This window comes from Lithobates pipiens, unplaced genomic scaffold (assembly GCF_037356315.1).
Source record: "Lithobates pipiens isolate NorthernLeopardFrog02 unplaced genomic scaffold, aLitPip1_a1.2 Scaffold_8, whole genome shotgun sequence".
NCBI classification, from domain to species: Eukaryota; Metazoa; Chordata; class Amphibia; order Anura; family Ranidae; genus Lithobates; species Lithobates pipiens.
In genome coordinates this window covers 119,953,449-119,976,224 of record NW_027507903.1, presented here as the reverse complement: position 1 = coordinate 119,976,224, position 22,776 = coordinate 119,953,449, and the positions used below count along the sequence as shown (strand labels likewise).

The 22,776-nt window shown below is 44.0% G+C and overlaps 1 protein-coding gene and 1 pseudogene across 7 annotated transcripts in view; both read left to right on the top strand.

Moving 5' to 3' along the window:
* The window catches only part of HERC1 (HECT and RLD domain containing E3 ubiquitin protein ligase family member 1), a 230,383-nt gene that overhangs the window by 2,887 nt on the left and 204,720 nt on the right, over positions 1-22,776 (top strand). The gene's annotated exons all lie outside the window — the stretch shown is intronic.
* LOC143964682 (U2 spliceosomal RNA) lies at positions 16,851-16,983 on the top strand (annotated as a pseudogene).

The window sequence follows — 22,776 nt, the reverse complement described above, 5'->3', positions numbered from 1 at the left end:
AACAGTGATACAATGCTTTGACATGATTATTTCTGGCACTGTGATAGGTAATCTGATCAGACAATGCCTTATTCTGTCTCGTCGGCTTACATTTATTTTACAGTAGGTGGCAAAAATTTGGTCTTCATTCAAACAGTGTCTACAAACAAAAGTCATCTACTTGAACAAATTATATAAAATGGAAATATAAATTAATGAAGCGGAAAATGTTTCACATAAAAGAACATAAGTACACCCCACCAGTTCAAACCCATGTCATTTAAAACCTGTTTTTTCAAGATTGGGTCCCAGTGATTAGAACCCTCTTGGGGACTATACAGGTGGAACCAGTCCTCTTTAGCCTTCAGGCATCCAGGGTCTGGTGGTCTCTTTGCCATTGTCTTTAGCGTCATCATGCAAAGAACAAAAGAGCTCTCTAAGGTCCCCGGAAAGAAAGAGGATGCTCACTCATGTAGTTGGTAACAGTAAAAGGTTCACTGCAGGATCGGTGGGTAACTCTTGCAACAGTTGGTGTTAAACTGCACACATCTACAACCGGAGCTTGCATTAATTTGGCAAGATGGGAGGCGTTCAAGGAAAAAGCATTTACTGTCCAAAAAATAACATTATAACAAGACCTCGGGCTGCCATTTTGCTTATAGGCAAAGACCGCACCTTCTGGAATAACGCACTGTGGACTGATTAATCAAATATAGAAATGTTTTGGCATTAGTAACAGTAAATACATTGGGGATGAACCAAAGGCATAAATTCAGAAGCACCTCTTACTGACTGAAGCATGGTGGTGGGAATCTTATGGCGTGGGGTTGCTTTGCTGCTTTAGGACCTGGCAGCTTCCAGTCATTGAGTCAAATCTGAGGGTCTTAGTAGATGACAGATTGAGCAATAGCATGCAATGTCAAGCTGCAGCTACCAAAGCTGGCAGAATATTAGCATGCACAAAAAAGGGCTATACTCCAGGAATAAAACTATAATCCTGCAACTGTATAAAACTCTGGTTAGGCCACGTCTCGAGTATTCTGTCCAGTTCTGGTCACCAGTCCTCAGACGGGATATCCTGGAACTGGAGAGAGTTCAAAGAAGGGTAACAAAACTAATAAGGGGATTGGAAGACCTCAATTACGAGGAATGACTGATAACACTACATTTATTCTCATTGGAGAAACACTTGAGAGGAGATATGATGGCGATTTATAAATGCCTCAATGGCTATCCCAGCACAGGAAAAAAAAAATGATTTAGTCTCAAGGTGGGTAAGAGGACACAGGGCCACACAGTGAGATTGGAGAAGTGGTTTAACCTTTAAGCTGTGCAGGGGGTTCTTCACTGTCGGGGAAATAAGGATGTGGAACTGTCTTCCACAATTGGTGGTGGCTGCAGGGAGTATGGATATTTTTAAGAGACTCTTGGATGTGCATCTTAAAGAACACAACATATAGAGATATGGGAAATAATTATAGACACTAACACATGTGCACCTACACAGGTTGAACTGGATGGACTATTGTCTTTATTGAACCATACCTACCATGAATTCTGCATCAATTCCAAGCGTTCTTTTGTGGGGCCTACTGTCCAAAACCAGAAATGACTCATTCATCACAATAATGATTTGAATGATACTAGTGAATCCACCAAGTAACTGCTCGGTGGGAAGTAATGGATGTTTATGGATCGGCCTAGTCAAAGCCCTTATTCGATTTCCATTTAAATGTTGTTTGGGGCCCTTCATGTAAGGAAACCCATCTTGATGCTGAAGGAATTTTCATGGAGAAGTTGTCAGAGGCTGGGGAATGATTATGTAAAACGGCAGTCATTTCTGCTAAAAACATATTTTTTCATAGTATGCATTCAGGGATGGAAGCTCTCGATGACATCTATGGTTTTATTGTTGTAACTGTCACTTCTACACCTAGTCTTACTGGCTCAATATTGGCTCTCCCCTGACTATCTGCATAACTGTTCTAAGTGTATAATTTCTTTACCGATTATTACTATGGTTACCTTATGGTATAACATTGTATACTGTTACTTCCAATATTGTGTGCACTGGTTGTCTGGGTAGTCTCTGCTCTTTTACTGCCCGTATTCAATTGGTGCGGGAGCCGCGACGCACACTGGGGTTTTTCTCCCCGCCCACATTTGACGTTCGGGGGGCGGGTCTGCCGCCACTGTGTGTCAACGTCACATGTGCGCGCCGGCTGTACGGCGCCTTTGTTGCGTGGTCCTTCCGGCTCAGCACTATCCATTCTCCCGACTGTAGGTGGGACTGGGGTGGTGCCGACTGCCTGGCGCATGTACGTCCGGGCATCGGCGTCCCCCCCCCATGTCTGTGGTTGTGGCGTAGGGGGCGTGGCTGTGGCGGCGTGTATTTATGGGCGTCAGTCCGGGTGTGCTCTGAGTTCCTCTGAGCCTTACACTACAATTGGCTTCACATTAATTATGGACTGTTTCCTTTCCTTTCTAATACAGGTATATCTTACACTCTATCTTCATTTAACTCCTTATCCATTGAATGTTTCGGTGATGACCTCTTACCATGGTCTTCTACCATCACTTCTGTTTGGATTTCATTTTCTCACTTCCACATTCATCACTTTTCTTACTAACCCTTATCCACTGGTCTCACACCCCACACATTCACCCTTCAACATTATTTTCGGTCCTCTTTTTTCGTGGTTTGTTTTTTGTTTTCGGTTTTCAACCTTTGTTTTCACCAGTTCTCACATTCACACTAGGGATGCTTGGAGCTCGCCCGGACGCCTGCCTGTGATGACCGCCGCCCTATACATGCCCTCTCGGCTCCCGACACCGATGCTCTGGGGTGGCCTGGGTTTTTTTTGGCGCCCTACCTTCCAGTGCACACATATATTTGTAAGCCATTTTTGTTTTATACTGTTTTTTGGGGGGGCTTTATCCATCCCCCCCCCACCCTGATTTAATATACTTACCTACAAATATTTTCCTATTGCAGATATCTTACATGTCTGCTCCTGAAGAGCGGTTTAAAGCCGCGAAACGCGTCGAGCTACTGATATATGAACTACATAACCATCATGATATGTGTTATACTTCTTCTAACATATTTGGGTTTTTGAGCCTATTGACAGTGCAGATGCTATTATCTTAACATTTATATCCAACTATGAGTATGGTGGTCCCTTTTACTTTACTTTGAATATTAATGGTTGTAAATATGTTATTATCAATTATTGCCAGGTTTCAGATTGACACCATGTTATGGGTGCATTTTTGTATACATGGAATGAATTGTATGTAAACGTGTTTTTTACGCATTATTAAATCCTTATTTTCCACCATTTTACTCATTTTTGTCATCCTGAGCTTCATTTAAAGTCCCACTTTTTTCCTTTAGCATCACCGCCGCCCCCCTGCCGCGGTGAAGCTTTTATTTCCATATTTTTTCATAGACTAAAGCCCATACACACGATCAGAAATTCCATCCAAAAAACGTGGATGTTTTTTTCCTGACGGAATTCCGCTCAAGCTTGGCTTGCATACACGTGGTCACACAAGTTCTCGGAACTTTCGACCTTCAAGAAAATGAAGTTCAGTGCTTCCGAGCATGCGTGTTTTTTTTTTTATTTTTTTTTTATTTGCGCGACCGAATTGCATACAGACGAACGCATTTTTTGGATAGGACCTTTTTCCGACCGAAAAATAGAGAACCTGCTCTCAATCTTTTGCTGACCGGAATTCTGCCAGCAAAAGTCCAATGGAGCATACACGCGGTCGGAATTTATGACCAAAAGCTCACATGTGACTTTTGCTGGCAGAATTTCTGATTGTGTGTGTATATGGGGCATTAGGGTGATATAATAATTTAGTAAGGCGAATCTTCTTGGCTTGAGTGCTTATACCACCATCCTATATGTAACGCACATAATTGCATTTGATGTTCTTTCACACATCCGTCGTTTTGAAAGATGGATGGACTTTGCTAGCGTCTTTACCAGTATATGTTACCATTTCCCCTAGGTCCCACTAGATACTTGTGCCAGGCCAGTGTAGGACTGTTTGTGGACTGGTTAGTGACTCCTTCACACTTGCTTGTTACTTGTTTTGTTTATGACTCTTGCCCCATTTATTCAATACTCCATTGACCAGTGCTGCAAGAGAAGGCTAATGCATTAGGTGACGTTTACCAAATCCCTTTTTATTCTGGGTTCACACTGGTACGACAAACGCTCCAACTTCGGGAGCGCATGAGGTGTACAAATCGGTGGAACCCTATGAGAGCCGTATTACCTGATTTGACACAAGTCGGTCCGACTTTGAAAATGGTACCTGCACTAATTGTGGTCCCACTTTGGTCCTACTTCAGCCCATTGCATATCATTGAAGTTGGGGCAAAATTGGATCCTTTTCCTAACCATCCAACTTGTGACATCCGCTTTGGTGATTACAGCAGCAGTAAAAGGAATTTGTTACACTGGGATTGTTTTGATTGGTCAAAGGACAAGTCCGACTATCTCAAAGTCGGAGCAAAATCTTATCTTGTTCATTCAAGTAAGTAGGATCGATTGTGGCAGAGCAAAGTAGGATGACCGTCCTGTCCTACCAGTGTGAACCCGGCCTTAGAGTTTCATTGTCTAGATTGGTAATGCTGTATCTCTTGCACAATTTATTTGACAATTCTATCATGTGATTTCTATGTTTATCTCATAAGTAGCCTGATTAAGTGCATTTCTCCATGTTTCCCCCTTCTTTTTTTTTTTTTTTTTTTTTTTTTTTGACATACAGTGCCAGTGTAGGAAATTATTTGTTCAATTACGAAATGCTAGGCAATTTTCCAATGCATTCTTAAGGGGAATGGAACTAAAGGTCTTCCAAAAAAGAAAATATTTGCCACAACAGTTTCAGGGGTAGGCAACCTTGGCCCTCCAGCTGCGATGAAACTACAAATCCCATCATGCCTGTGATTGTCGGGGTCTTGCAATGTCTCATGGGACTTGTAGTTTCAAAACGGCTGGAGGGCCGAGATGGCCTACTCCGAGTTAAAGCATGAAAGCTAACACTTTGCAGCAAACAGTTTTGGATAAAAGTTTTTTACATTAATGCATTTTAAAGCTGATCAGTGTAAGCACCCCCTGTCAGTGATAAATGGTTTGTCTCATCCCTGAACAACTGATACATTCTCTGGGAGAGCTTGTTCTTTAAAAAATAAATAAATAAACAGACTTGCTGACAGGATTACCAGGTGAAAACGAGGCAGAGAGCCTAAATGGGGGAAAATGAATGCAGCCATCACATCTTAGAATTGGTAAGCTGCAATATAATAAATATTTGCTTTTGGGTTTAATACTGCTTTAATTATAAATACATCGGCTCCTACAGTTTTTTTTATTTATTTATTTATTTTTTTTCTTAGTCCAGCATTACCTGCTGATCCCGGGGCAGTGAAGTCCACTTAAAGTGGTTGCAAACCCTTAGGCCGCGTACACACGCGGGGACTGTTCGCCCAACTTTGTCCGTCAAACAGTTTCAGCAAACAGTCCGCTCAAAATTAGCATGGACGGACATGGCCACACACGACGAACGAACAGTTTGCTGAAACCGTGCGTGATGACGTGAACGGCACGTACGACGGGACGAAAAATACGACGTCCTATACACTGCATTATAACTTTCGGCGTGTAAATCCTTTCTGAGCATGCGCGGAACTTAGTTTGACGAATAAGCCTACACACGAGGGGACTGTTCGCTGAAACAAAGTTTCAGCGGATAGTTTTTCGGAATTTCCGAAAAACCTTGTTCAGCGGACTGTTCGCTGAAACTGTCCGCTGAAAGCCCACACACGAGCGGACTGTCCGCCGAAACACTGTTCAGCGGACAAAGTTGGGCGAACAGTCCCCGCGTGTGTACGCGGCCTCACAGAACACTTTTACCTACAGGTAAGCCTATAATAAAGCTTACTGGTAGGTACTGGAAATATCTTCTAAACCGTGCAGGTTTAGGAGATATTTACCATTATAAGCTTGCGCTGAAGTCATGGGCGCATGCGCACTATAGAAAGGGCACGATCGTGACGTTTCTATAGGGCTCCTGCCCTGACTGTTGCTCCCGCGTGTGAGTGACGTCAATCGACTCAAGCCAGTCGGAGAGCCGATGTCCACAGCTCCAGAAGGAAGAGGGGTGAGGAGGGATGCTTTCTCCAGTGGGGACATTGCAGGCTTTTTTTTGCAGGTAAGTGGCACATAATGGGCTAGTATGCAATGCATTAATGGCGCCCATTAATGCTTTCACTTTGTAGGGGAATAAAGAGGAAGTAAAACCCATCTGGGTTTACTACCTCTTTAATGCAGCTTCCTGTGATGGTGTGGCAACAATGCTGCACTGCTCCTGAACTCAGAGCATAGTGTATGTACATGCATTTAATGCATTTTAAATAGTATAACTCACAATGTAGGCTGGATAAACGTGTGTGTGTGTGTGTGTGTGTGGTGTTTTTTTTTTTTTTCTCTTTCTTTCTGTGCACGTGCCAAGTAGACAATGTATAAGCAAACACCATAGTGTTGAAAAGGGTTTGTGACGTTCTCCCAAAATTGACAAATTGCGATTTGTCGCAGGAATGTCTCTGTGCCTTTAAAAACTGATGATCTCTGTTCTACAATGTGATGCAGATATTAGCTGCAGATCACTGCCTGGTTTGATCAGGTGCAGACCTGCACATTCGGCTGACTGTTTACATAAGTGTCTGTAGAGATTCTTACCCAAGGGAGACCCAGCTGGGAGAAGTAGCCTCCTCCTCTCCTCCCTCTGCCCAGCTGAGCAGAGGGGAAGTGGCAGTTCATCTGAATACATCCTTTGCAGCATTCGCAGGCCAGCTTTATAAATCTGGAGAATGTGAGCAGATTTAACCACTTCAGCTCCAGAAGACTTTACCACCTTCCTGACCAGGCCATTTTTTGCGATACAGCACTTCGTTGCTTTAACTGAAAATTGTGTAGTCGTGAGATGCTGTATCCAAATAAAATGTCCTTTTTTTTTTTTTTTTATTTCCCCCCCCCCCCCCCCAAATAGATATTTCATTTGGTATTTGATCTTCCTTCTTCCCAGGGGTACAAGTTTAATATGAAAGCCAATGGTCAGTCTGTTTGATCCAGGAGCCAGCTCCATTGACCGCAACTAGAGGCCCTCAAAAGGTCCCTTGTGTGTGGGTTTTTTTTTTTTTTAATAGGAATATTGGCTACCTGAGTCCTAGTAATTGTCCAGCCCTGCATTAATCTTTTTTTATAAATAGACCCAACGGTTCGTAACGCCACGTGTTCCTCCTTGTATATGATTAGCTGTCACTCTGATTAATATTGTTTGAGTGCCCCAGTTTTGCAGTGTGCTAGAAAGATCTAAATTTGTATGGTGCACACACAGGGTATCATCGTGGTGTCATTAAACATTAACATATTTTTTTAAATTCTGTTTTAATAAGTAAAACTATCCTGTTTTGCGTGTTGAATCCTAATGCGTTTCTTGTAATACTATATTGTTGCACTGGCACAGCTGTGCATTGTAGCCAATCAGCCTCTAACTTCAGCTTGTTCAGTTGGCCCACGTTCACATCCGGGCCGATTTGATATTGCCGGAAACTGCAGTACTTGAATCGGCACAACACCACACCGATTACCAAAAGTAATTTTTGCACTACTTTTAGCGACTTCAGGGGGAGATTTCAATGGACATCTGTGCAGGAACCTGCACAGATGTCTCTGAAATCTCTTCCGAAGTTGGACTGACATGCGGGTTTGAAATCTCAACTTGCACAATTTCAAAACCTGCATCAGTGTGAACCTAGGCTTAAAGGAGAAGTCCAGCCTGAGCTCGTATGGCTGGGCTTCTCCTACGGGTCACAGGAGTGGAATTCGTTTTGCAATCTTTTGACCCTCTCTCTGCTGACATCACAGGAATCAGTCCAGGCACTGCGTCATCATGATAATGAAGTCTGAATCTGTCAGGTGCCTGGACTGATGCCTGCTTCAGCCTCTTAGCGAGCCGCTGAGAGCCTGAGACTGCCGATTCCCCCCCCCCCCCCACCCTTCCACAGCTCAGCGCTCCACTGAGTGTGGCGGAGCAGATAGGAGAGCTGCTGATTGACAGTCAGCAGCTCTTCTCTCGGGGATCTGTCAGAACCGAGCCAATGGTGATGCTCAGTGTAGAGACGCCGGGGGACAGATGCAGCATCGGTCCCATGCTGCATCCACTTTGGTAAGTATAGAAAGGGGACACCCCCCCCCCCCCCCCATGCTTCTCTTTTAAGCTTTGACAAAAAAAAAAAAAAAACTGGAAGCTGATTGCTTTCTATTCAGAGCTGCACCAGATTTTGCAATCTCCAGTTTTAGTAAATCAACTCCTAATGTCTTTCCTTTTATAAAGTACTCTATACTACCTATTCAAGCTGCACAATTAATGTCAAGAATCGTTATCACAATCTTGACAAAAGCATTTCACAATTCTTTCTATGCAAAGAATTCTCTCTGCTCTTCTGAAGCCACAGCCCTCAAAAGGAAGAGAAAAACTGGGCAGTCTGCCAAGAATCAAAACATTCTTTATCAGCTGAACTTAAGTATAAACATTGTAACAATTTGTCAATGGAATAGACTTTGTGTGTAAGTGAAAAGTTTAACCACTTAAACACTAAACCTTTTTCTGACATTTGTTGGTTTCAAGTTAAAGAGGAAGTAAACCCTTCCAAACAACTTGGACCTATAGGTAAGCCTAGATTAAGGCTTACCTGTAGGTCCAAGCAATATCTCCTAAACCTATATGGTTTAGGAGATATTTGCCCGAAAATGGGCACCGCTGTCTACGGCGCATGCGCCGTAGACAGCGGCGCGCAGGCGCACTAAATGCGGCAAATCCAAGAATGGATTTGCCAAATTTGTCGACTCCCGTGCGCATGCGCGGGAGTGACGTCATCGCGGCTTCGCCGTATGACAGCAACGGAGCTGCGAGGCGCGACTCCCGTGCGCATGCGCGGGAGTGACGTCATCGCGGTTGCGCCGTTGTCATTGGTCGGAGCTGCGAGACGCCACCAGCAAGATGGACGCGGCGGACTACAGGGATCAGCGGCGACTTCGCTGGCTCCTGTGTCAGGTAAGTGACACATAATGAGCTACTATGCGATGCATAGTAGTCCATTATGCTTTACCTTTGCAGGGAAAAAAAGAGGAAGTAAACCCATCAGGGTTTACTTCCTCTTTAAACATCATTATTTTTTTTATTGCTAGAAAATTACACACATTTCCAGGTCCGGGGGAAAAAAATGAGAAAGATTTACTTCCCTTTCCAGTTTTTCAGCCTGAAATGTGGTGGATCTGAGGTAACCTGATGTGAATGAAAGCAAGTCTGATTAACCCTGGATGACCATGGATCTAATATTGGTCCAATAAGCTCTATTAGTTGCATCCATTACGTTCTGCACCGATTCAGCAGGGCGTCTGCTCATGGATCCCCTGCTGACTGAATGATACTTATATGAATAGGGGCCTTATGCACCATGATGTCACATTACATACCATGAAAGAAAGTGGCGCGCATCCTAATTTTGTTTTGTGCGAACTAAGCAGATAGTACACAAAGGAAATTGCCTTGCCTATACAGTGGGATGTGTTGGACAAAGCAGCCTAGTGTTGGAAATTTGACAGAAAAAAAATATATAAAACCTTAGCGCCTTTGGATAGAAGAACTGATCATCAAATACCTGATGCAGTAAAAAACTTGCTAAGAAGCAAAATAAAAAAAAAAATAAGAAAACCGTTTTCGCTTAGTGTTGATCAGCTTCATATAAACATACAGAACATGCATAAAACGACTAAAGTCCCATTATATGATGATACAAAGTGCTCGTGCTTAAATTGACATCTCTTGTACAATGGTGCTTAGACTGGGTGCCCCACATAGATGTGCACTCACCCTGGATATTGACCAACGATCACTAGTATGGTCTCTTAAGCATGTGGGGATACCCCTATGGGAGTCTGTTGAAATGACATCTCGTGCAAGACTATACCTCATAAGGATGGATGGAAATGACAAAGAAAAACCTTTAATTGCGCAATGCCATTAAAATGGGTTTATTCAATACACAAATAAAATGATTCCACTCATGTTTTGACCTATCACAAAGCCATTATCTGGAAGGATCACTTCCCGATTATGGCTTTGTGATAGGTCGAAAATTCGAAGGTGTCATCGCATCACTTCGCCCATATGAAACTACCCAGGAATGAAGCAGAATGCCGTGAGCTGCGGCTTCCCATGCTAGGGCCGATTACCCTTAACAATCACCAGCTATACACGCCGGGTGCCAGGACTATAATGCACTTCTAAATGTGAGTGGAATCATTTTATTTGTGTATTGAGTAAACCCGTTTTAATGGCATTGTGCAATTAAAGGTTTTTCTTTGTCATTTCCGTCCATACTTATGAGGTATATCCTTGCATGAGACGTCATTTCAACAGGCTCCCTAGGGGTATCCCCACATTCTTAAGAGACCATACTAGCAATAGTTGGTCAACATCCAGGGTGAGTGCACATCTATGTGGGGCACCCAGTCTGAGCACCATTGCACAGGAGATGTCAATTTTAAATTGGTTGTAAACCCTTACAGGCCACTTTGACCTACAGGTAAGCCTAGATTAAGGCTTATAGGTCCAAGAAATATCTCCTTAACCTACACGGTTAAGGAGATATTTTACAAAAAAAGGGCACCGCTGTCTATGGCGCATGCGCACTGAATACAACCGCGCAGGCGCACTGGGCACGCCTGAAGTGAAGGAGACCGAACCGTCACTGAGGGCTCCCGCGCGCATGCGCCAGAGTGACGTCATCGCGGCTCTGGCCAATCACAGCGCCGGAGCCGCGAGACCCAGAAGTCACTCTGGGATACATGGCAGCGGCAGAGATGAAGAACGACGACCGCTTTCTGGGCTTCGATCTCAGTGAAGTTATTCATAATGAGCTAGTATGCTATGCATACTAGCTCATTATGCCTTTGCCTTGCAGGGTTTATTTTTATGTTTTATTTTTCCCCAGGTTAACTTTCTCTTTAAGCACGAACACTTTGTATCATCACCAAATGGGACTTTATTCGTTTGTATATGTGTTCTGTATGTTTATATGAAGTTGAGCAACACTAAGCGCAGCAAACTGTTCTCGTATTCAGTGTAGGGAATTGTACCACGTTATGGTGTGAGCAGGCCCTTTGGACTGGGGCGAGATCGGGGCACAGTTAACTGGGTTTTACTACATTGCATTGTTTGTGAGGGAGCTGGGAGTTCAGGGTACTGAAAAGGTCACCGTATTGCTGACCTTTAAGTGTCCATTCACAGGCAGGGGTGGTCCTTGACCAAGCTTTGTTGCTTTAATTGCAGTAGACAAAATTCAGATCAGAAGTGTTTGTACAACCCAACAAGGCTGTGTCTGAGTGAGAAATAAGTGTGATCTACACATATAACTGTCAACTTAGCTGTTTGCCTACACTTTCATTTTGACATTGTTTTTACTTTATTGTAATTGTGGTGTTATCCGTCCCATGAAACTTGATTCTTGATTGGTTACTTTCTCAACTTTTTTTTTTTTTCCCCCCCAAGGAAATAATTTTTGGGTCTTGGGGAACCCTTGCTAAAATCAGTTGATTGATGGTAAGTGGAAAATTCTATGGAAACAAAAGGTCCTGGACTGCCACACTCTGTAGAAAAGGCATCTTTATTGTGGAAAAATTAAAGTAAAAAAGAAATCCATCATAACAGTCAAATCGGATATGGACAAAACGGTAGTAAGTGACTAACGCGTTTCACATCATTCGATAGGATTTATGAGCTATGAGTAAGCATCAAATGATGTGAAACGTGTTCGCCACTCCTGTTTTGTCCATATCTGATTTGACTGTTATGATGGATTTCTTTTTTATTTTTCCACAATAAAGATGCCTTTTATACTGAGTGCGGCAGTCCAGGACCTTTTGTTTCCATAGACTTGTGCAGAGCCAGCACCCAAGAGTTTGTAGGAAGGGGCCATTGGTAAGAAGGCCCCTCTTACAGTGGTGGGTCAAAATGCCACTCTTACAAAACAGTGAAAAAGGGCATTGGTGTCATGAAGCAGTCTCTGCCAAGGGACAATAGACCTAGGCTATGCAGGCACCATCAAATGAGAGGTTAATCAGCCATAGCTCCAGGAGCTCCTAGTAACCTCTGAAGGAACTATTGTTGAGACTGTCTGATTATCTGTAGCACTGGTGCCCAACCTGAAGGCCACATGTGGCCTTTGTCAGTTTTTGTGTAGCCCTATATCTTCAGTCTGTGATTGTCACCTGATGTTTGCCCCCAGTCTGCAACAAATCCTATAGCATGTCATGCAGCCTCTGGCCAGCTCCTGTCTCATGCCCATCGTCTTTGACTATATCCTGTTGTGTGTCTACTGTCTCTAATAGTATTTACTAAATATTATACATGGTCCTTTGATGTCGGGGGGCTGCATTTGAAGCCTCCTACATCAAAAAAGTTAAAGCGGGGTTCCACCGCCGTTTTTTTTTTTTTTTTTTTTTCCCCGCAATAATGTTTTAAATTAAGTTATTTATAAATATAATATTTCACATACCTCTATGTGCTGTCCGATTCTCTTCCAAGTCTTTTTCATTCCTCCAAATTGCCTAGGAAAACGTCTCCAGGCGTTTTCCATTTTGCCTGTGGGCATGTGAAGCCCACAGGCATTGTCTTCCGGGGCACAGTCCTCTAAACTCCCATCATGCACCGCCCCTATGAGTTGCGATCTCGCGCATGCGCAGATCAATCCGCTCGAGCGAACACAACAACTCAGCCTGGGCGCCGCACAGACTACTGGGGAAAAAAAACTATCCCAGAAGCCCCTGCGGCAGACAGGAAGAAGTGACCTGCTGCTGAAGCCCCGCCCCTTTCCTCATCGGCTCCGCCCCTTTCCGCAATCTCCTGAGGCAGAAAATTTAAAATAAGAAGAAAACAGAAGAAGACAGCAGAAAGGTAAGGGAGTTACCTAGCGATTAGGGAAGGGGGGGGGGATCACATAGACCCAGTACTGTTATTTAGGGTGGACCTCCGCTTTAACCACCACTGTTCTGTAGGTTATGGTTTGTATTAGCTCCTGATCTTGTACACATGAGGTATTTTGACATCTGAAAAACAAAATTTATATATATTATAATATATATTGGTGCAAGTTAAGGTTTTGATTTTATTTATTTTTTTATTCTTACTTTCTCTGCTTTTATGCATGTGGAAAATTTATAGATTCTCTTCATGCAGTTTTGATGAGAGGAAAATGTCATTTCCCAGCTGCCAGGCCTCCTTCTGTCTGTAGAATGCAAATGATCATGCAATGATTTTCTAAAGATAGTTCACAGCAGAGATAACGGTTATGTCCTCATGCATATCTCCCTTGTGATATTTTTACCTTCTAGTGTAAGTGTCTGCAAAGAAAGGCGGTATCGGCACTCCATCCAATATATATGCCTTGGTTCTCCACACAACTTGGCATCAGATATTGTGGATACTCCGATGCCTTGCACAGATGAACGGGGAGGGCAATATAGAAGCTTTATTGCAGCAATGTTTGAGCAAGTCACATGCTGAAACCTCAGTGCAATAAACCATCTATATCATCCGTTCTCATTTTGCAAGCCCTTAGAGTGCCTACAATATATGCTCAGCTGTTGATCCCTTGTACCATCTGTGAGCTCCCGAACCTCACCCCCCCCCCCCCCCCCCCGTTTTTTTTTCCCCTTCATTTCTATTTGTTTGGAACAAGCAGCGCTCATTAGTTGGAGTCGTGCGCTGCTCAATGCAAACGACAAATCTAATAGTCCATAGTCAGTCTCGAGCGTGATTTCTAATTTCTACATACATTAGGAACATGGAGAAAGAATGTAGCCACCTGCTTAACGGGGGCAGGTCAAAGAAAGGAATATAAAGGAGTTCTGAAGAGGCTAAGCTCAATAGAAGGTACTTTTTTGAGTTAAAGGATAAAAAAATGTGCATTTATTTTAGGAGCCTGTAAAGCATTGCACCCACAATAAGCAGATCATGGGTGTAATGCCAGCTCCTGCAGGCTGTCTGCCCGTATCTTTTGATATGGACAGGCAGTTACTGAATGACAGGATGCTCAATCAACTACGTTGGTGCAATGGAGCCCGATATCCATTGGCCTTCACTCCCATCTTCTGACCTTGTTCCTCTTAATCCTGAGAGGCCCCAGCTAATACAAAGTGTCCATGTCATGCAGGCACTGACATGGACACCTGGACAGGGACCAAGCAGGAAATAAATAGAAGAGGCAACGGTTCTTTGCTTCAGTCACGTGACCATGGCTTAAAACTGAATTAAACATGCCTTTACTTTAACGAGCCCAGTCCATCGCTGGCACCTTCTGGGTGCTGGCCTTTGCCCATCTTCATTGGCCAATGCAGGATGATGCTCAGGAGTTGTTCATCCTGGCGCACAGGGACTGTGCCGCCAGTATAAGCTGAGCTGTGAGCAGACAGGTAGGTTTATTTCGTTGCAGCAGAGATGTTGAATTTTCACAGTTTGTGACAGTGGAACACTTTAACTTAAGGAGGAGCTCCAGTCTCATGAGTGAAAATTAAAGGTCATCGGCTTTACAAACTGTAGCGGCTGACTTTTAATAAACAGTCACTCACCTGTCCCACGGTCCAGCGGTGTGTTCTCCCCAGCCATTTTCTTTCTCACTTGCGCTGGCATTCTTTTCTCCTTCTTTTCTAATTAAAAAAAAAAATAGATAGATAGATAGTAATCATATAGGGTTACATATATAATATAACGGCATGTGTTAATGTAGAATTTACCATGCATAATAAACCATTGTACAGTATAGTCAACAAGTTATCTCATATGTTTATTTGTGTTTCACACTGTGTCCTCTACGTATCTCTCATCCTATTGCCGCACCCCAAAGCCTTGGGATCTTAGATCAAGGCAAGGGAGGTATTCACCCCAAACAAAAAGGGCGTGATCTGGAGCGGTTCCAGATGTATCTAAAACGGGTAGAAAAAGAACCACCTCTAAAAAAAAAAAAAAAAAAAAAAAAAAATGGTTAAACAATCAGTCAACCTCTGTGCGTCAAATCCCCAGCACGCTACATATGTTTTTGGCATAATTGGGGAAAATATGAATAATTATGTCAACTGCCCTCAATACATATAATTCAGCCTTTAGTGAGTAAGGCTACAATCATGCTGAGGAGGTGACGCCCCCAAGAATTCTATTGCGAATGAACTGCGCTGGAGCCAAGCCTGGAATATCGAACCAGACCTCCCATATACGTTCAAATTTTGTTGGGCTACCCCTATGCTGGTAGGTCAATTTCTCTCTTAAGAGTCCTTTGTTTACAGCTTTAACCCCTTCTGCATGTGTAGGAGGTGTTGTAGAAAGCCATTTACATGCTATAAGTTTTCTGGCAAGAAATAAGACTAAGTATATAGCTATACAATTACAAGTTATGGGGAGTGCGATGTATGCTAAGGAGCTGGGTACATTTCTGAGCTGAGGAGAGGGACACTTTGAGTATATTATCCCATATACAGGCCCATTCCTCATCAGTAACCTCACCCATGTCTTCTGACTAAACATCTCTACAATGAAAAACATGGCTTTGGATAAAAGACCCATAGAGATATGAAATTTGTCCCTTCCTGGTCATGGATGACACCAGCTGTGTAGGTACTGTAGGATTAGGCACTGGCATCTTTACTATGAACACCCGGCTCTGACAGCTTGCGGCTTCACAGCTAAGTGCCTACTGCACATTTAGCACTGCGCAATGTAGATGGTCCCGCAGTCTTCTAGGACTTGTCAAGACTTCAGGTGGAGGAAGGAGAACTTGATCTTCCAATCGTGTGCGCCAGGGGTTTCCAAACTTTTTTTCAAAGCGGGCCAGATTTGATTAAGTGAACATGTGTGAGGGCTGACCATTTTGCCTGACATTCTTTGAGCCATTAAAATTTGGTCTAAGCCCTTGTACACACGGTCGGACATTCTGACAACCAAATCCGTTGGATTTTGTCTGACGGATTTTGTCCGAAACTGTTGCATACACGCGGTCGGACAAAGTTGTCGGAAAATCCGATTGTACATAACGTGATGACGTTCTTTCATTACGACGGGACTATGTTCAGGCTAGTAGCCAATAGCTTTGGTCTAGGAATTTTGATCTGAGCATGCGTGGCACTTTGTCCGTCAGAGTAGGCTACACATGATCGGAGTATGTCCGATCGGAGCATTTTGTCGGAAAATTTTACGGACAAGTTGGAAAAGTTGGTCCATCGGATACTCCGACGGAAACAGTCCGATGGAGACCACACACAGTCGGATTATCCGACAAAACGGTCCGATAGGACGCATTCCGTCGGAATCTCCGACCGTGTGTACAAGGGCTAAGTGTGTTCGTCTGAGCACTAATACACTGCCCAACAAGAATTCTCTTGCCTTTGTGGCTGTGTGTGGTGAAGAGATGAGTTTGGGCGTGTTATTTGGATATACCGTATTTATTGGCGTATAACACGCACTTTAAGAGGGAGGTTTCAGGAAAAATTTTACATTTTAAAGAACTGTGAAGCAAAATAAGGGTCGGTGCCCATCTGCAGCCTCACCATTGCCATCAGTGCAGCCTGCTCGATGCTCATCTGCAGCCTCGGAGGGAACAGGGAGGGTGGCGGGATGAGTGCCGACAGATTACATATAGGAGAATCTCCTGTTTACTTGCCAATCTCTTTAATACAGGGCTTGATAAATTTGCTTTGAATCTAGCAGCCAGTTAAAGTTATTTTTTTGATTTGTAATATAATGCTGCTTCTCGGCCTTTTGGCTAAGATCAAGTTTAGTATCTGTTCTTATCAGTTACCAGGAGGTGGCGCTTGCTTCCGTCCCTGTTCTACGGCGAGGTGGAGCAGGGGTGGCGGTTGCTATGCAAAACCTGCTGGTGTGAAGGTGACCCAGAGCGGTTCGTAGCCGAAAGGGAAGCCTTCTGATGAGGATGGAGAACCACTGGTCGGCGCCAGGGGAGGGAATGTTTGTTCCCTTTTCTCCCACCGGGGGAACGGCCTGTACTTCCCGAATGTAATTGAGTAGGAGTGATGGGAGCGAGGGTGAGGCCTGATGGCAAAGGGCTCTCACTAAGCTCCTGGATCTCCATGCCGTTCTGGCTGGGGTGGGGGCTGCTGTGGTCTGGGCTTGAGGTCGGGGATGCTTCTGTTGAAAAGCCTATGGTGATGTGCCCCTGAAGTGGCAGTTCAGGGGTGCCTTATATTCGCTGTGCTTGCACTTTGATATCTGGCACCTTGGTCACGTCATTATAACACATCTTTTCACACCTGCCTCTAGGGCCGGCCTTTTGGCTTGGACCAGAGGAATTTTTGATTCCTGGCCGGAGGGCCTGGTCATTGTGTTTACACAATGGCCACCTTTTTCACTCTCCCTCTCCACTATCCCTTCCCCACTTTATTTATTTTATTTGTGTGTCACGTTTTATGTTTGTCACCTGCACGTTTGGCTAGTAGGATGTCGGTCCTCGGGCCAACCCTGAACATCTTGTGGGAGGGTGAACATAGGCCTTTTGGCTTGGTTCGCCCTCCCTTTGGGGGGTCTCCCTTCGGGGGAGCCCCTACCCTAGTACCTGGGTGGCTCTGTTTCGGCAGACCTTCCGGAGAAAGGCGGTCGTCTGGCTTCGGCTGGATGGGCCATGTATTTGGTACCTCAGTCCCCGTCTGGAGCCTAACGCCCCGGGGGATCAGGGTAAGGTCCTTCCTTGTGGAGGACAGTAGACACAACCGTTGCACGTTTTTTGTGTGTCACTCTTGGTGTGTGTCCACTTTTTTTGGCACCGGGTGGAAGTTTTTGGGTGTGTTTTGCACGCCATAGGCTTTTTCAATCGAAAAATAATGCTGTGACCAAAACTACATGTCTTGTGTTTTTTCTCTGCTGCAAGGCATACATTTAAAATGTATGGGGAATAATACGTCGGTTTGTATATACTTAAACATTCCTGGTCTGTGGCATCCTTATCCTGTTAGGACTAGTCTCTGGCCTGCCTGTCTTACAGCTTTACCATCTGTATGTGTGTCATTTCACTCCAGCTATCTCCTCCACTGCTCAGCCCACAGCATTGACATTCTAGCCTGTTGCAAGCCTTCAAATAAAAATAAGCTTTCCAGATGATGAAATGTGTTCTATTTTGGCTTCAGTCCAAGATCACAAGGTGACATGGGTGCACGGTTGTGGCGTATACAGCAGGAGGCACGATATCTGGGTAGATTTGATGTGGGGACATTAACCTTTTTTTTTTTTTTTTTTGTGTGCCTGGTGCACACCTTATCATTTATGGTGTCTAAAGATACACAAACCAGCTATGTTTGATAAGAGTAATCAATATAAAGAATAAACAGTGTCCTTACCAGCCTTTAAAGCAGCATATGGTACTACATTTTATATATTTTGTGTGTGTGTGTGTGTGTGTGTATGTATATGACCAAGGTTCTTATCCAGTGGTGGCTGGTACTCAAGATTTTTTTTTGGGGGGGGGGGGGGGGGGTGCAAACAAACTGGAAAAAAAACATCAAATGCAGCCACTGTGCCCCATCAAATGCAGTCACTATGCATGTGGCTCTAATTGGGTGCTTCAAAAATACACCCCCGCTGCTGTAATTCAGGCGCCTGGCGTCGGAAAAGGGGCCGGGCGCCTGAATAGGGGGTGGCTATGTATGGATTGTATGAATCAATCCATTCTACAGAGAGGGGGCGGCGCCCCTAATGGATGGGCTGCCACTGTTCTTATCGGAGTCCATTTAACTTATTCAGTCTGATAAGTGAGAAGATCATTCTTGGACAAATATCGGACCACAAAGTGCTTGTGGTCAGCAGGAAGAGAACCAATGCCATTGGTGTCCGTTGAAGGAATAGTGCCCCTTTGTTAGTGGGAGAATTGGGCGCCCCGACCTTGGTGAAGTGGGAAAAATGATTGCTCCACTGTTGGCTTCGGCAAAAGAATAGTATCCCGTCCTTTGTGTCAGTGGGAAGAATAGTGTCCCAAGGGCTGGATAAAGGCCAGCAAAGCACTGCAGTTTAGAGACCACTGTTAGACAGACATCAGAAATTAGCAAACAAAAATGTACAATTAATCAATTGAAAAGCAATTTCACTATAGGACATAGTTTTTTGGTCTGGTAATTATTTAAAAATACTGCCTTATTTATACAGTGGTTATTTGGTGTGACAATTTAAGCAGTAGCTACCTACCTAGGTAGCTGATTAGCTAGGTAAGAGATGATCAACATAAGGAAATATAGATGCATTAAAAGGATAATAATTCTATCTAAGCACTGTAATTACCCCATTAAATGAAACGCTATTAAGTTGTTTGAATAAAAGGAAATGAAGTTAGTATGGTGATTGCACTTACCTCCCTGTTGCTGGTATAGCCCTAAAAAGAATGGCGAGAAGCTTGGATCTCTCAGGGGTTGTGTTCTTTATTTTGGGAAGGTTTTGGAATAAGCTATTCTTGTTCCCCATTTTCTTGAGCAATGCAAGAGACTAGACAAAAGGTACTACAGTAGCGATGACTTTTTTTGCTATTTTCACACTAAAGCCTGCCATACATGGCTCGCATTTTAAGATGAGAGTCCTGGGTGGCCCTGTCGGCACTACCTGGCTCTGGCTGTCCGTATACAATACCCAGTGGTCCAGACTCCTCCATCCATGCTGTTTATTGTAGATGACATAAGCTAATAGATTTCTCTTGTTCAACCTGCAGGCTGAATGAGAAATATTTGATGTGTTTGGCTAGCCTTAAGGAGGAGCTCCAGTCTGCAGCTGCAAATAACTAGCTGCTGAAATTTTATATTCAAGGACACTTACCTGTCCAGGGATCCAGCGATGTGGGTATCCCCCCCACCCCCACCCTACAGGTGCGCCTGGACCCGTCAATCGGCTTCGGGTGCAGGCGCCGGAATTGTAAAGGAAATTGGCTTCTCTCCAAAATTGTCCCTAGTATATGAATGTGAGTTGGGGACCTTGGATTGTGGGCTCTTTGAGGATTATGTAACTATGTCTTGCCATCTTCTGGGACGTGTGTGTGTGTGTGTGTGTGTGTGTGTGTGTGCGCGCATGTGCGTGTCTCCCAGAAGGCAGTGAGGGAAGGAAGAAGGCTGGAAATGCCATCGCAATCTTAACTGGAAGTGGGAGCAAGTACCTGTCAAAATCAGGTACTCGCTCCCCCCCCCCCCCCCCCAAAAGAAAGCGCCAGAGGTGGCAGTGATTGGGGGGGGGGGGGTTTGAATAAACGGTGCTTCACCTTTTTGGTGGAGCTCCGCTTTAAGCTGGCTGGTTGTATTGAAGTAGATCTATTGATGAACTTCAGTACAACCAGCCTGTTTGCTGTGTTTTTTTTTTTTTTTTTGATCGCTGCTTATGGCTATAGCTACTGCCAGTGATCATTGAATTCTGACAGCCAGGAAACCTCCTGCTGCCAGAACACCATAGCTCCACGGGAGGGATTGATCCAGGAAACTAGCATTTTTCTTTCTTTCAACCTGCGGTTGAAGTAAGGAAAATTGCATAATGTGTGGCCAATGTATTAGCATGAACCTGTCGTTCACCCAGCCTTACTGAAGTGCATGTGGGTTAAAGAATATGTAAACCCAACATTTCATATTCCTCATATGTTCCTGCTGTACCATTTACTTGTATGAAAAATTATCCTGTTAACCTTATATTGTTTTCTTTGTGTGAAATACCATATGTTCCTGACAGTCACTCTGCTTCCCTAAAAACTGACCACACTAGACCTGAGACTACGCCCATTCACCCTGAAGATCAGTGTCCTACTGTTTCTCAAAATTAACCCCCCCCCCCCCCCTTAATTTTTTTTATATGTGACATAGGTTGGAAAAAGACACAAGCCCATCTAGTTCAACCAAAACAAAAAACAAAACAAAAAATTCAACAATCCCATATACCCAATCCCATATACCCAATCCTTTACCCACAGTTGATCCAGAAGAAGGTGAAAAACCCCAGCAAAGCGTGCTGCAATTTGCTACAGCAGGGCTGGAATTCCGCCGAGCAAAAGACCGATGGAGCATACACACGGTCGCATTTTCCGACGTAAAACACTCATCGGTCTTTTGAGGGCTGAAATCCTTAACCACTACTCTCTCTGAATTTTTTTTTTTTTTTTTTTTTTTTTTCTATCCATTTACAGGTATTGATCGTTCCAAGTCTGTAGACTTTACCTTACACATTAGTCATGGGTGTGGGGAACTGTGTCAAACGCTTTTGCAAATCCAAGTATACCACATCCACCACCCCTCTGTCCAAGGTTTTACTTGCTTCCTCATAAAAAGAAATTTTGGTTTGTTTGACAACTTCTGTCTTTCATGAATCCATGCTGTCTGTTGCTTAAAATATTTTTTTGCAAGAACTCGTCTGTGGTCTTTTATTAAACTCTCCAGTATCTTCCCAACTATAGATGTTAAGCTAACAGGTCTATAGTTAATTGGAAAGACTTTGATACCTTTTCTTCTAGTCTGGACCATGATATTGTCTTTGTAATAGGTTTATACATTTTTGCCCTTTTAACTCTCCGAGCAGTACCATTACTCCAGTCAACTTCCGGGTAGTTAAAATCCCCCATTATCACTGTCCCAGTCCTTGCAGCCCTTTCCATCTGTGCAAAGAGCTGAGTCTCGACCTCCTTGTCAACGCTGGGAGGTCTATAACAAACTCCAATGACAACCTTTTGTAGTATGCACACCCATGTACAGTTCCACCCATAATGCTTCAGACTCCTCACACTCTCCATCAACTAGGTCCTCTTTCACACTCTTTTGAGATCACTTCTCACATAGACAGACAGCACCACCCCTCTGTTTTTACTCTTTCCGAAAGAGAGCATAGCCAGGAATATTATTAGCCCTGTCATGAGAAGAATGAAGCCAAGATTTAGCAATACCAATTACGGTAGATCCTAGTTCTCCTCGTGCACCAGAGCTCCCAACCTATTTTGCTTGGCAGACTTCTGGCATTGGTGAAAAAACACTTTTTTTAATTCATTGGCACATTTTGCAAACGTATGTTGCATATTTTTTATTTCAGTACAAATTGAACCATTTTCCAATGGTTGTTTGTAACATAGGAACCTTCATATCATCTGCCACAGCCCTCCCCCATCTTTCCCCATTCACCCTCTCCTCACAATCCTAGTTTAAATACTCCTCCAGTCTTCCCATAAACCTCCCCCTTCCATGTAGGTGCAACCATCTTTAAAAACCCAAACCCCTCCTTCTTACACCAGGTCTTTAGCCATGCATTCTGGTCTCTAATCTCCCCTGCGTATGGCACAGGCAAAATTTCAGAGAATATCACCCCGGATATATAACTAACACACGCACACGCACACGCACACGCACACGTTCACGTTCCCAGTTTGCTAGGACTGAATTCCTGCACATTTAAAGACGGCCAAAGACTGGCACCCAGAAGAAACCATGGAGCAATTGCCAGTGCTAGTAAGGGACCTTATGGGTGTTGGACCTTTTGGAGAAGAGGTTAGACATTGCAGACTTTACCACTTTAAAGCTCAAATTAACCCCTTCCCGACCAGCCACTGCAGTTATACTGTGGCAGGTTGGCTCCCCTGAGCGAACCATCGTAGCTATACGTCGGCTCACCTTTTGACCACTAGGAGGCGTGCTTGCACACCTTCAGCGCCACGCCAGA